General features: G+C 36.3%; 1 protein-coding gene across 4 annotated transcripts in view; it reads right to left on the reverse strand.

Moving 5' to 3' along the window:
* Positions 1–13,376, reverse strand: part of CERS3 (ceramide synthase 3) — a 105,402-nt gene that overhangs the window by 83,768 nt on the left and 8,258 nt on the right. Inside the window, exon 1 of one of the 4 annotated variants that reach the window (XM_074234218.1) lies at positions 3,447–3,648. The exons of the other annotated variants lie outside the window; for them this stretch is intronic. The gene's annotated coding sequence lies outside the window, so the exon portion shown is untranslated. Of the gene's footprint in view, positions 1–3,446; positions 3,649–13,376 lie in introns of those variants that run through there. 4 annotated transcript variants of the gene reach the window in all.

Consider the following 13,376-nt stretch of genomic DNA (forward strand, 5'->3'; position numbering starts at 1 on the left):
AAAATAATGATACTGATCTGGTAAGTGAGAAGACTACAGCTGGCATCTTTTTCTCTCTACTTCCTTCTTCATCCTTCTTCCTACTCCTACATTTATACTTCAGGCTTTCTAGTGACACCAGTTGACATTGTTTAGGTCTGCTGAAATGCTAAATGCCAGAGAAGAGACTAATTCCCAGGAAAGATTTACAAGAAGGCAAGATTGACAGTCAAGATGTCATATCAAAAACAACATCCTCAAGGAACTTTGTGCCAATTCTTTGTGTACTGCAATGTTTTAGCAATGTCTAGCTAGAGAGATAAGAGATATGGAGAGATAAATACATTTTTTAAAGTCCCACAAAAAGTTTTGCAATGAAGTAAACCTAAGGATTGACTATGGGTCTGGGACTCAGTGACCTCAGTTGTTCTATCTATCTGCTAAGCAATAAACAATTCACTATCTCTGACACTGCACTGAGGAAACAGACTTACAGGTTAAAATCATTACCATTCTCTCATTTTCATTCTTACAATCCAGTTGTAAGATTTTTGTTTTGTTTTTTGGCTATAAAATCAGCTGTCTACATCATATTTTCTTTGTTGCAAACACATTTTTATTTCCTACAAATTCCTTTCAATCAATATTTTCTCTCAAGTCAAAAGTTTTTTCCCCATGATATTGTCTAAGTACTATACTAGGATCACATAGTATGCTTTCTTTTTTTTTAGGTTTTTGCAAGGCAAACAGTGTTAAGTGGCTTGCCTAAGGCCACACAGCTAGGTAATTATTAAGTGTCTGAGACTGGATTTGAACCCAGGTACTCCTGACTCCAGGGCTGGTGCTTTATCCACTACGCCACCTAGCCACCCTATAGTATGCTTTCTAAAAGAGAAACAACCAAATAAAATAGCCTATCTCTCTAATTAATTTATATTTCCTTTATAGAAGCAGTGATTTTGAAGGTGACATCACAGACACAGTTGTGTTTAGTCACCTGCTAATGCTTATGAATGGTTAAAAGTCTAACATTCTTTACTTCCACCTGCTATTAGCTTGCAAAAAGAAAACCTAGCAAGCATGCATTTTTATGACTCATTACTTTCTGAGTCAATGGATCCAAAAATTTTAAGTTGAAGTCAAACACAGAATTTAAATATGGCCTTAAAAGTTAAGACTGAAGAAGTCAGACTATTTGGGCTGAGAATTTATTAGTAACTGGAAACAATGTTTTTTTCAAAAGGAATAAAAATAAGAAACTTGAGTTTTTTTGTGAAGAATTTAGACCAGCCTGGAAGTATAGTGAACTACAGCTTGCACCGTTCACAAAATACTCTGAGTAAACTGAAAAGACAAGACGTTAGGTATAATTGACTGAGTTGAAAGAAATAAATGAGAAAGAAAGGAACTCTTGTATTCATATAAAGTCTTTCTTTCAATGTATTCACTACTTAATAGATGGAATGAAAAAAACTGGGAAGATTGTGGGATCTGACCACTAAATTTACAAAATGGAAATGGAAGAGGCAAGATAGTATTCTTAGGTTCAGAGTTACTGGGAATTTTGAATAATGTGAAGGTTCATTCTGAAGCAAGGCAAGGGAAATGGATATCCTATTGAAAAGAAAGATACTATCTGAATCTGAAGAACTGTCTAATTTATAAAGAGACAAAATAATTTTATTTAACAAACCTCAATGAAAATTCACTGAATCTATTTGACTGTCTGCAGGCCATAAAAATTTAACTAAATAGCAGTGTTCATTAATTTAATAGATAAATATTATCAGCTGTATCAGGTGTACATGAACAATTTGAAGCCCTATGCCAAATAGAAATTCAACATGAAAAACACTTATTATTCCTCTGGTTATGCAATTTGATGTAGATATATCAATATGAATAGGGAAAGATCATCTTCCTATGAGGAGTGGTTATCCTGTCAATGTAGATCAAATCATTGAAGGGATAGTGGAAAAAAGCAAGGCACAAACATCTGAGTTTCCTAAAGCTTTAGGAAATAAAATATAATTTTTAAAAGATAAAAACTTTACTTCATGCATAGCTAGGAAATAAATCAAAGACCACAATAATTTTATAATACTGTCTTAAAAGACTCTCCTATTACCTATCTCCTCAACAAGGACCTGTATATATATATATATATATATATATATATATATATATATATACACACATATATATATACACACACATATATATATATACACACATATATATATATATATACACATACATAAACTAAAATCTTAGAAGATTCCTTGAAAAATTTAACAATAGAAATAATACAAAATAAGCAACCTCTTAATATAACATCAAATAAGATATAGCTTAAGAAACTCCTTAACATAATTATCAAGTCAGATAAATATAAACTTTGACAAATCCCTTAATATAAATATCAGGTAAAATATAGTTTGAGAAACCTCTTAAAATACAAATATCAAGTAAGATACGAAAGAGGAATATAAATATCTGTCAAAAAGTGTTTGCCACTGATATGAAGAATGTTCTGTACAGAGTTCAAATGAAAGATTAAATAGTTAAACAGTCCTTCAGATGCTTGTTATTTAGGACCTTGTGCCGGCTGCATCAAACCCCAGGATTTTGCAGAGTCTCTTAAATGAGATACATAATTACTCAGAAGCATTACCAAAAAAAAAAACCCGAAGAATGCCTATTACCTAGACAGACAGTCAGGAGGGTAGTCCATAAAGACAAATATTGTAGATGACAATTAGTTAGGTTCAGAATTGACTAGGAGGCCAAAAGAGAGAAAGTTAGATTGTATTTCAAAATATTTTTTGAATGTCTTCAATCTTCTCCTTAAAACAATGTCCCCTTTTTACAACTACCAACATTCTTCACATGATGATATAAGACAGAAAAACATGGAAAACTAAAATTTCTGTGGTATTAAAGTTGTAAATCACCCTAAGGATTAAGGAGGAAGGCAAGGTGGATATAGTTAGGTATGACCATATTAGGGAGACATGAAAAATTATATAGGAGAAATGACATTAAGCTACTATCAAGAAATATATGATTAGAAGTAAAATATTTGAGGGGCAGAGCCAAGATGACAAAGTAGAGGAAGCGGTCCATGGCGTTATTCTACTTTCTCCTCTAAACAACTAGAAAATAAAGCCTCTTATCCAATTCTGAAGTGCCACAACCAACAACAGGTCAGACTAAGACATTCTTCCAGCTCAAGATGACCAAGGAGGTCAAAAGGAGAGATTTGTGACTTGAGGGTGGAGGCTAACCCAGAAGAGCCGTGGAGGGACCAGATGTTGGCACCATAAGCAGCAGCAGCTTCAGCAGCTCTCAAGTCAGAGATAGGAAGAGGACCTGGCAACTAACTGGTCAGAAAGAGACTAGCGGCCCCCTGTGCTAGCCCTTGATGCAGAAGATGTAGTTTGGCAACACCTGTTGCCTATACCCACTTCCTGATCACAGTTCAAGGGTGAGGAGGAGCACTTTTCAGTCACCAGAGAGCAGGGGCCCAGAGGAGCAGTACCACTTTCTGCCACAGGGGATCAGAGACTGAAGAACAGTCTCCCTTGTGGTGCCAAGGGAACAGAGGCCCTGAGGAAAAGAATCACTTCCGGGTTAAAGGGCAACAAGGACCCCAAGGAGTAGAATCACTTCCTGTTTAAAGGGAACAGAGACCCCGAGGAGCAGAATCACTTCCTGTTTAAAGGGAACAGAGACCCCGAGGAGCAGAATCACTTCCTGTTTAAAGGGAACATAGACCCCGAGGAGCAGAATCACTTCCTGTTTAAAGGGAACAGAGACCCTGAGGAGCAGAATCACTTCCTGTTTAAAAGGAACAAAGACCCTGAGGAGCAGAATCACTTCTGGTTTCAACAGAACAGGTGCTCTGAGGGTCAGTATCACTTTCAGTCCCAAAGGATCAGAACCATCTCTCTTATGGTACCAAGAGAACAGAGGCCCTGAGGAGCAGTATCACTTCCGGTTTCAAGAAAACAGGGGTTCTGAGGGACAGTATCAGTTCCAGGTTAAAGGGAGCAGGGGCCCTGCGCAGCAAGATCGCTTTCAGTCACAAGGGATTAGAGACTGAGAAACAGTCTCCCTTGTGGTTCCAGGGGAATAGAGTCCCTGAGAAGCAAAATTACTTCTAGTTTAAAGGGAACAGGAATCCCAGGAGCAGAATCACTTCCTGTCTCAAAAGAACACGGGCTCTGAGGGAGCAGTAAGGGACCTGTTTGGGGTATGGACCTAGAAAACAATGACTAAATGTCTTCCTAGATTCTACTCTCCTGGAAACTCCCAAAACTATCAAACCCCCCAGAACTAGTTCTGAAAACAGCAGTGCAAAAAAAGCCTGACCCTAGGGAGCATGCTCCTATTCTTCTCTACCTCTCCATTCTAGGAACAGAGCCCAACTTTAACATTGAATCCAACATCAAAAAATAGGTGAAATTGGATAATTGGGGGGGGGGGTACAAATGTTCATTGAAGAAAATGATTCTTTAAAAATTGGAATTGAATAAATAGAAGCTAAGGATTCCATGAGACATCAACAAACTATAAAACAAATTGCAAAATTAAAAAAAAAAATTTCATTGGAAAAATAACTGCCCTGAAAATAGATTAGGACAGATAAGTTAAGAATTATTGACCTAACCATGATCAAAGAAAGATCCTAGACATCATAGTTCAAGAAATTATCAAGGAATATTACCAGTGTTCTTAAAACCAGAAGATAAACTAGAAATTAGAAGGATCTACAGCAAAATGAAAAAACCTAGAAATACTATTGCCAAATTCTAGAGCTCCCAGATCAAAGAGAAAACACTTTTAGCAGTCAGAAAGATATCATAATTATTATATACATAATTATTAGGTGTCTGAGACTGGATTTGCACTCAGGTCCTCCTGACTCCAGGGTTGGTGCTCTATTCACTGTGCCACTCAGTTGCCCCATTCAAGCATTCCTAATGAAAAGATCAGAGCTGTATAGAAAATTTGACTTTGAAATGAAAAACACAGAAGAAGCATAAAAAGGTAAACATGGAAAAAGAAATCCTGAGAGATTCAATAAAATTAAACTGTTAACTCTTCTAAATGGGAAGATGATACATATAAATACTAAAACCTTTATCATTGTTAGGGAAATAAGGAATCTACATCAAGGATATGGGAGTGAGTTGATTATGGTGGGAAGATCTTTTTAAAAAATGGATAAGTAAAAAAAGACAGATGAACTGAGAGAAAAGGAAGAGAGTAAGTATAGGGGAAATAAACATATAAAAATATATACAAGGAAAAGCTTTTACAGAAGAAAGGAATATGTGAGATAAAGGGCAATGTTTGAACTTTATTCTCATCTAAATTAGTTCAAAGAAGGAAAATTATGCACACTCAATTGGGTATCAAAATCTATCTTGCTCAATAGGGAAGTAGAAGAGGAGATAGATGAAATGGAGGTGATTAAAGGAAAGGCAGATTAAGGAAGATAATGATCAGAACTAAAATATTTTAGAATATAGAGGATGATAGTATAAAGAGAAAGAAAGAGTGGGGGGAAAGAAAGAGAAAGAAAGAGAAAAGGAAGGAGGGAAGGAAGGAAGAAAGAAAGAAGGAAGGAAAGAAAGAAAGAAAGAAAGAAAGAAAGAAAGAAAGAAAGAAAGAAAGAAAGATTGAATAAAATATGAGGGGAGGGGAAATGCAAAGTTAGAAAACATAACTAAATATGTTTGGGATGAATTCACTTATAAAATGAAAGTGTATAGCAAAATGGATTAGAAGCTACAATCCAATAATATGCTGTTTATAAGAAACTCATTAGAAACACAGAAATGCAGGTAGAGCATAGATGGCAGAAGAACAGGCTTTCCCAGGAACTCTCTCCAAAATATTTCAAAAATATTAAAATTATGACTCTAACTAAATTTTGGGGAAAGAAAGATCCAGTGAGGCAATTCTCTAGCCCAAGGTAACCTGAAAAATAGTGAGAAGGCCCTGTTCCATGGTGTTGGAGAAGGCAGCAATGGGCGGAGTGAAAGAGCTTCAGCCTTCCAGGACTAGCCCCAGGATGCCTGGATCCCTGGGAGCCCCAGATCCTGGCAGAAGAAGCAGTTTCCTGACCTGTCACCCCAGGGAGCACCAACCACAACTTAGAAGATCAGCAGGGAGAACTCTGCCAGAGCAAACATGAAGCCCAGGCCAGTGTAGCTTTCTTCAGGGCAGCCAGGGTCCTCAGAGCAGCCCAGATCCCAGGAAACAGAAGTAGGCTTGTGGAGCCATCCAGTAGGAGTCTCCAGGCAGATGCCCTAAGTGCTCAGCCCATGGAAGGTAAGGGAGTGGAGGGAGATGACCTAGGTCTGTCCTCTGTCCCTGGGACAGGACTCTGGAGCTTTGACCATATTCAGACCCTGGTCACAGTCTGGGTTCCCATAGAGCAGGGACCCCTCCACAGCCCAAGGCAAGGGGTGAACTTGTGGTCATTCACAGACCAGGAGAGCAGAGCCTCACCCACTGAAGTTCTTGTTGGGAGGGTGTTCCAAAAATACACAAAAGCTCAGGAAGCACCTTAAAATCAGGCACAGGCTGGGGAAATGAGTACACAGAAAATAAAGGAACCTGATGATAGACAATTACTTTGGTCTCATAGAGGATCAAAACACACAATATGAAGATGAGAAAGTCCAAGTTTTTGTATCTAAAGACTCCAAGAAATATAGAAGTTGGGCTCCAGCTATGATAGACCCGCCAAAAAAGATTTTGAAAATCAAATAAGGGAGATAGAAGAAAAATTGGGAAAAGAAATGAGAGAAAATGAGAGGAAAAACATGAAAAAGAAGTCAGCAGCTTAGTCAAGGAGATCCAAAAAATGCTGAAGAAAATAACATGCTAAAAACCAGCTGAGGTCAAATGGATAAAACAGTTCAAAAAGTTATTGGGGAGAAGAATGCTTTAAAAAGCAGAACTGGCCAGATGGAAATGGAGATAAGAAAGCTCTCTGAGGAAAACAAATCCTTCAGATGTAGAATGGAGCTAAAGGAAGCTAATAACTTTATGAGAAATCAAGACACAATACCTCAACTCCAAAAGAATGAAAAATTAGAAGAAAATATGAAACATCTCATTGAAAAAAAAAACTGATCTGGAAAAAAAGATCCAGGAAAGATAATTTAAAAATTATTGGGCTCCATGAAAGTCATGATCAGGAAAAGCGCCTTGACCTCATTTTTAAAGAATTTCTACAGGAAAATTGCCCCGATATCCTAGAAGCAGAGGGCAAAAATAGAAATTGAAAGAACCCACCAATCTCCCCCTAAAAAGCATCCAAAACAACCCAACCCCCAGGAATATTATAGCCAAGTTACAGAACTCTAAAGTCAAAGAGAAAAATATTACAAGCATTCAGAAGGACACAATTCCAATATCATAGAGCTGCAGTCAGGATCACACAGGACTTAACAGCATCCACATTAAGGGCCCCTAGAGCTTGTAATATAATATTCCAGAAGGCAAAAGAGCTTGGAATGCAACCGAGAATCAAACTCCCAGCAAAAACTGAATATCCTTTTCCAAGGAGAAAAGAAGGACTTTCAATGAAAATTTCAGATATTCCTGTTGAAATGACCAGAACTGAACAAAAAGTTTGACCTTCAAGTACAGGACTCAGGTAAAGCATAGACAGGGTGGACAAGAAAGGTAAATTATAAAGACTTAATGATGATGAACTACATGTATTCCTACATGGAAAGATGATACTGATAATACTCATATAAACCTTCTCATTTAATAGAACAGGTAGAAGGATCTTTTATAGCAGCACAGGAGAGAGTTGAATTTAAAGATTTAATATATGGTAAAAATGAAATCAATGGGTGAAAGGGAAATGTGGGAGTAAAAGAAAGGAGAGGTAAAATAGACTAAGATATTTCATGTAGCTTTTGCAATGGTATGGAAGGGGAGAAGGCGAGGGGGAATGAGGGAACCCTCATTCTCATCGGAAATGACGCAGAGAGGAAACAGCATACACATTCAATAGCATATAGACATCTAGAAGAAAAAGGAGAGAAGGGGGATGGGGAGGGGAGGGGGAATGTTAGTGATAGAGGAGAGGGTAGATCATAGGAGAGGATAGTCAGATAGAACACATTTTCTTTTTTACTTTTTGCAAAATGGTGGGATTGGGTGGCTTGTCTGGGACCACAGGGACAGGTGGTTGCTGGATCTCTGGGGTGGGATATAGGCTTGGGGCCTCTTGGCCCCAGGGCTGGTGCTCTATCTGCTGTACCACTTGGCTGCCCCAAAGCACATTTTTGAAGAGGGAAAGAGTGAAAGGAGAGAGAGAATATAATAGATGGTATTGGGGAGGAATGGATGGAGGGAATTACAATTGGCAACAGCAACTGTGGAAAAATATGGAAGTAACTTCTATGATGGACTTATAATAAAGAATGTGATCCACCCAAGACAGAGCTGATGATATCAGAACACAGACTGAAACAAATTTTTTTCTCTTACTCTTAACTTTATTTCTCATGATGTTTTATATTTTTGGGATAGGAGGTATTATGTTTACTCTTAAGAATATTTTAGTAATGTGTAAATAAATTAAAGAAAATTAAAAAAATTTTAAATGAAATTGATTGGGGGTAGCTAGTTGGCACAGTGGATAGAGCACTGCCCTGGAGTCAGGAGGACCTGTGTTCAAATCCCGACTCAGACACTTAGTAATTACCTAGCTATGAGACCTTGAGCAAGTCACTTAACCACATTGCTTTAAATAAATCATTTTTTTTAAAAAAAGACAAAAACCCCCCACAGAAACACACACCAAGATAAAAATAAGTGAATGGACTAGAATCTATTTTTTTCAACTTAAATAAAAAAAAAGCCATGGGTCACAATCACAATCATAGATAAAGCAAGAGCAAAATTGATCTAATTAAAAGAGACAAACAGAAAACCTATACCTTGCTAAAATGTACCAAAGACAATAAAGTAATATCAATACTAAACATATATATACACCAAATGGCATAGAATCCAAATTCTATGTTAAATTCAAAGTTAAATGAGTTACAGGAAGAAATAGACAGTAAAATCTATTGTAGTGAGAGACCTCAACTTTCCTCTCTTAGATCTTATAAGCAGAAAAACAAAAATAGTAAAGGTGTTTTCTTTGTAATATGGTTATTATGGAAATGTGTTTGCCTAACTTCACATTATAACTGATATATTGTTTGCCTTCTCAAAGGGTGAAGGAGGTGTGGGAAGAGGAGAATTTACAACACAAAAAAATTTAAATGAATTTTTAAACACTTTAAATGCAATTGGGAAATATTTAATGAAATAAAGAGAAATATATTTTTAATAATAAAATAACTATGGGGGGGAGTATGACCAGAAAAATAGGCAGATCAGACATATAGTAAAAATGAAAAACACTGGATGGACAGTCTGAATACTACAATGATACCCATACAATGTCAAAAAACTCAAAAGATTCCCAGTACTTTTTCTGTCTGTACTACTGTAGGACTTCTTAAATTTAGTTCTCCACTGTGTCCCAAGAATAGGGCCACACCATATCTCATTATTCAGATACCCTTATTAGTAAGATCTCAGGCTTGATCCTTCTCTTCATCACTATTCTTTGTCTCTCTGAGCTGAGACCATGAACTCCAAACCTTCATTTAAGGAGAGAGTTCAACCCAAAATATCGTTTTTTTTTATTACTTGGGATTTCTTTAACTGACATCCCCATGATGTTTTGTCATCCAAAATTTCCTTCTCTTCTCTTCACCCCCTTACCCTGTCCACCTCACCCTGATTTTCACTTTTTTTGTTTTGTTCCCATTAGCTTGTAAATTCCTTGAAGGCAGGTCCTCTCTCTTTTTAAAAAAAAAAATTTTATCTTCAGCACTTAGCACAGTGCCAGCCATATTGGAAGTGTTAGTAAATGGTTGTTGTTTGATTGAAAATCATGAACAAGAATGGCATGGGTAGGGTGGCTAGGTGGCACAGTGGATAGAGTACCCGCCCTAGAGTCTGGAGTATCTGAGTTCAAATCCTGCCTCATACACTTAATAATTACCTAGCTGTGTGGCCTTGGGGAAGCCACTTAACCCCATTGCCTAGCAAAAACTTAAAAAAAAATGACATGGGATGGGACAAGAATAGCACAAGATAAGAAGGCATGGATATGTTAAAATCTGTACTGTTAGAGGGAGTACCTATAACAATGAAACTCTATGGTTTCATACATAGAAATATTAAAGTATTTTAGTTCTGAATCTAGCATCTTATTTACTATTACAAAGGAATTTAATAAAGATCAAGACTAGCAAACAACTGCAGCATGCTCATAAGAAAGCATTACAGCTATTATGTGAAAGTTGTCAGAAAGGATTTTGTTTTCTAATTTAAAGAGAAAACAGAACACCTTATTCCAATAAATTATCTAGCAGTCTGATTTCACTAGAAATTCTGCATAGTGACTTATCATGGGAATTCATTCTGTAGTATTAGCATGACTCATCTTATAAAGGAGTCCCATTGCCTATTAATGTTCTTCTTTGGTAACTGAGTCCTGCAATAATCCCAATGCTTTTATGTCTGAATTATAATCTCAGGGAGATATTAAAACAATATAAGAGAAATAAAACTGGTTTTTAAAGGTAGAAAGTAAGAGGGGGAAAGGGAGGAGAAGAGTTCCTCTAATTTCTCTCTTCTGGTACCATTTTTGGTCTCTAGTAATACCACAAAGATCTAATTGTTATACTATTGCTCTTTGTTAACCTTGTTTAAAGCCTTCTGACTGTTCTTGTTGATAAAAATAGGATTAATTTAGGATTAGTGGTTATGATTGACACTGTCTTATTTATTCTCTTAGAACTAGGTCTCCAAAGTCATGATTAATCATTGCCCTTACACATCTATAAATCATCAATTTGGGGGAGGGGAGAATCTTAAAAATATGATTTTCATAATAAAGAAAGAAAAAAGGTTAATGAAGCATTCAGCATTTAGATGTGGTCAAAGATACAACAGTTATTCCTAAATTTCATTCAAACAATATTATTATTATTAAACATTTATTGAGTACCAGACATTATGCTAAGCACACCTTACTGCCTGGTGCTTCTCTTTCCAGAGCAGTATTTATTTTTTAAAAAGGAAATTCATCCAATAATCCCTTAATCCAGGCTGCCATCCAAATAGTCTTTTCCTAAAATAAATACTGAGCTAATGAACTTTAGTTCCTAGGAGAGCACAGGGCAAATTTACTATCCATTGTTATTTGTTAAACATTTCCCACGCAGAGATGTTTCTCTAAGTTATTTCCCAGAATGGTTCCAAGCCTGCTCAGATGGCAGTTAACCACCTGCTGTCCTCATTTAGGACTGGTTCCAGTCATTTTTGAGCATAGAAATTCTACAATTGTGCCTACAGAGACTCTAGCTTGTCTGACATTCAACTCTATCTAGTTTTGATGCCTAAAACTAAATGAGCATACACAAGATTCGAATGAAAACCAGGTGAAGTGACAAAATCATCTTTCCTACTAAACCACACATATTCTCTGAACCCTCAGGGGGGAAAAACATGGTAGAGGAGCAATCTGAAGGTAGGACACCCAAATCATACAAATTCTGAATCTGAAAAAAACTGAATCAACATAAGCTGTCAACTTTTTTTCTGTAATAAATTGTTTAATATATGGTTGGTAATATATTATATGACTTATCTGAATCTTATTGCTAAAAAAAGGGGGGGGTCATTATTACAGTGGATGGAATCTTGTGACCTTTTGAATACCTTTCCAGGGCTACATTGTCATTTACTTTTGACCAAAAACTCCTGAGTCAAGAGTTCTCAAAAGAAAGTTTATTTAAAATAAAATCTTACCATTTAGAGGTAGTAGAAAGTGTAACATTAATTTAGTCCAGTGCCCTAATTCCACAGATCATATAAATAAGGCACAAAGAAAGGTATGTTTTTAAGGTCACCTAATTATTCAGTGCCAGAACTAGGATTAGAATTTGGGTCTCTAGATCCAGTATTCATTCCACTCAACATGCTACTCTTGGGGACCATTCAACTGAAATGATTTTTTTTCCTTTACTCTTAGATTCATTAGACTATACTAGTATTTTGGTATGTAAAAATATCTATGATTTCCCTGATGCCACTTGCAGCCCCTCCACAAACTGATCGTCTGTCTCCATAAATTATTATGGTCACTCTTCTTCTGGTGAGGAGTTTTTCAAACCTTGCTAAACTTTTGTTCAGATAAAAACACTACAGTTGATCACAAGGCCTATACTTACAATTCTCTATCAATCGACTAACAAATGTTTATTTAGTCTGGAACTGCAGTGTTCCAGATTCTTGGAAAACAAATACCAAAAATGAAATAATCCCCACACCTACTAGAGCTTATTCTCCTCTGGTATAAATTTCAAAAAGATTATCCTAATTTTTTTAATCAGTTGTCTTCAATTTTTAAAAGTTGTCATGTATTTTGTTGTTTTTTCTCTCTAATGTTTTTTTCCATCTGTTTAGATCTATGGTTTAGCAAGGTTATACATGTAGAGCTTATATTAGATTGCTTTCTGTCAGGGGGAGAGGGGAGGGAAGAGAGGGAAGGAGGAAAAATGTAAAACTAAAAAGCTTGCAAAAATGATTGTTGAAAACTACTGTTGCATGTAGTTGTAAAAACAATAAGTTAAATATTTAAATTGAAAAAATGAGGGTCATCTCCATTGAACTATGCCATAAAGGGGTAAACTTTTTGTAGATAGTCTTACACAGTCAAAAATCATTACAACAATGTCAAAAATGTAGCAAGGCAATCTTTCCGCCTACAGAAAATTCATGTCACCCCGTTTTTATACATACAACTAACAATTGGAATGCTTTAAATACTAATGTAAATAGTGAGGGAGGAGGAAAGAGTATGTCAGTTAATAGGTAGAGAGAACAACTGAGATAGATGTTCTACTTTGGGATAAAGGTGTTAAAAAATAAAATGTCAAGCAAATAGAACCAAAAGTCAACGGGATTCTTTCTTCTGAGGTCCCATCTTTAATCTGGGCAGAAAGTTGACACACTGAATAGAGTATCAGGCTGGGAATAAGCTTCTTGAGTTCAAATATGGGCTCATATACTTAGTAGCTGGTGACACTTGGTAAGTCATTTAGTGCTGTTTGCCTCAGGTTCCTCATCTATAAAATGTTTTAGAGAAGAAAATGACAAATAACTCCAAGTTATCTTTGCCAAGAAAAGTCCAAATGGAGTCACAAAGAGTTGAACAACAACCTTTGATCTATTTGACCTCAGTTCAAGTTGCAATACTAAAGAGCTGGTAGAGACTGAAAAGATAAAAG

This window comes from Macrotis lagotis, chromosome 4, assembly GCF_037893015.1.
Source record: "Macrotis lagotis isolate mMagLag1 chromosome 4, bilby.v1.9.chrom.fasta, whole genome shotgun sequence".
Lineage (NCBI taxonomy): Eukaryota > Metazoa > Chordata > Mammalia > Peramelemorphia > Peramelidae > Macrotis > Macrotis lagotis.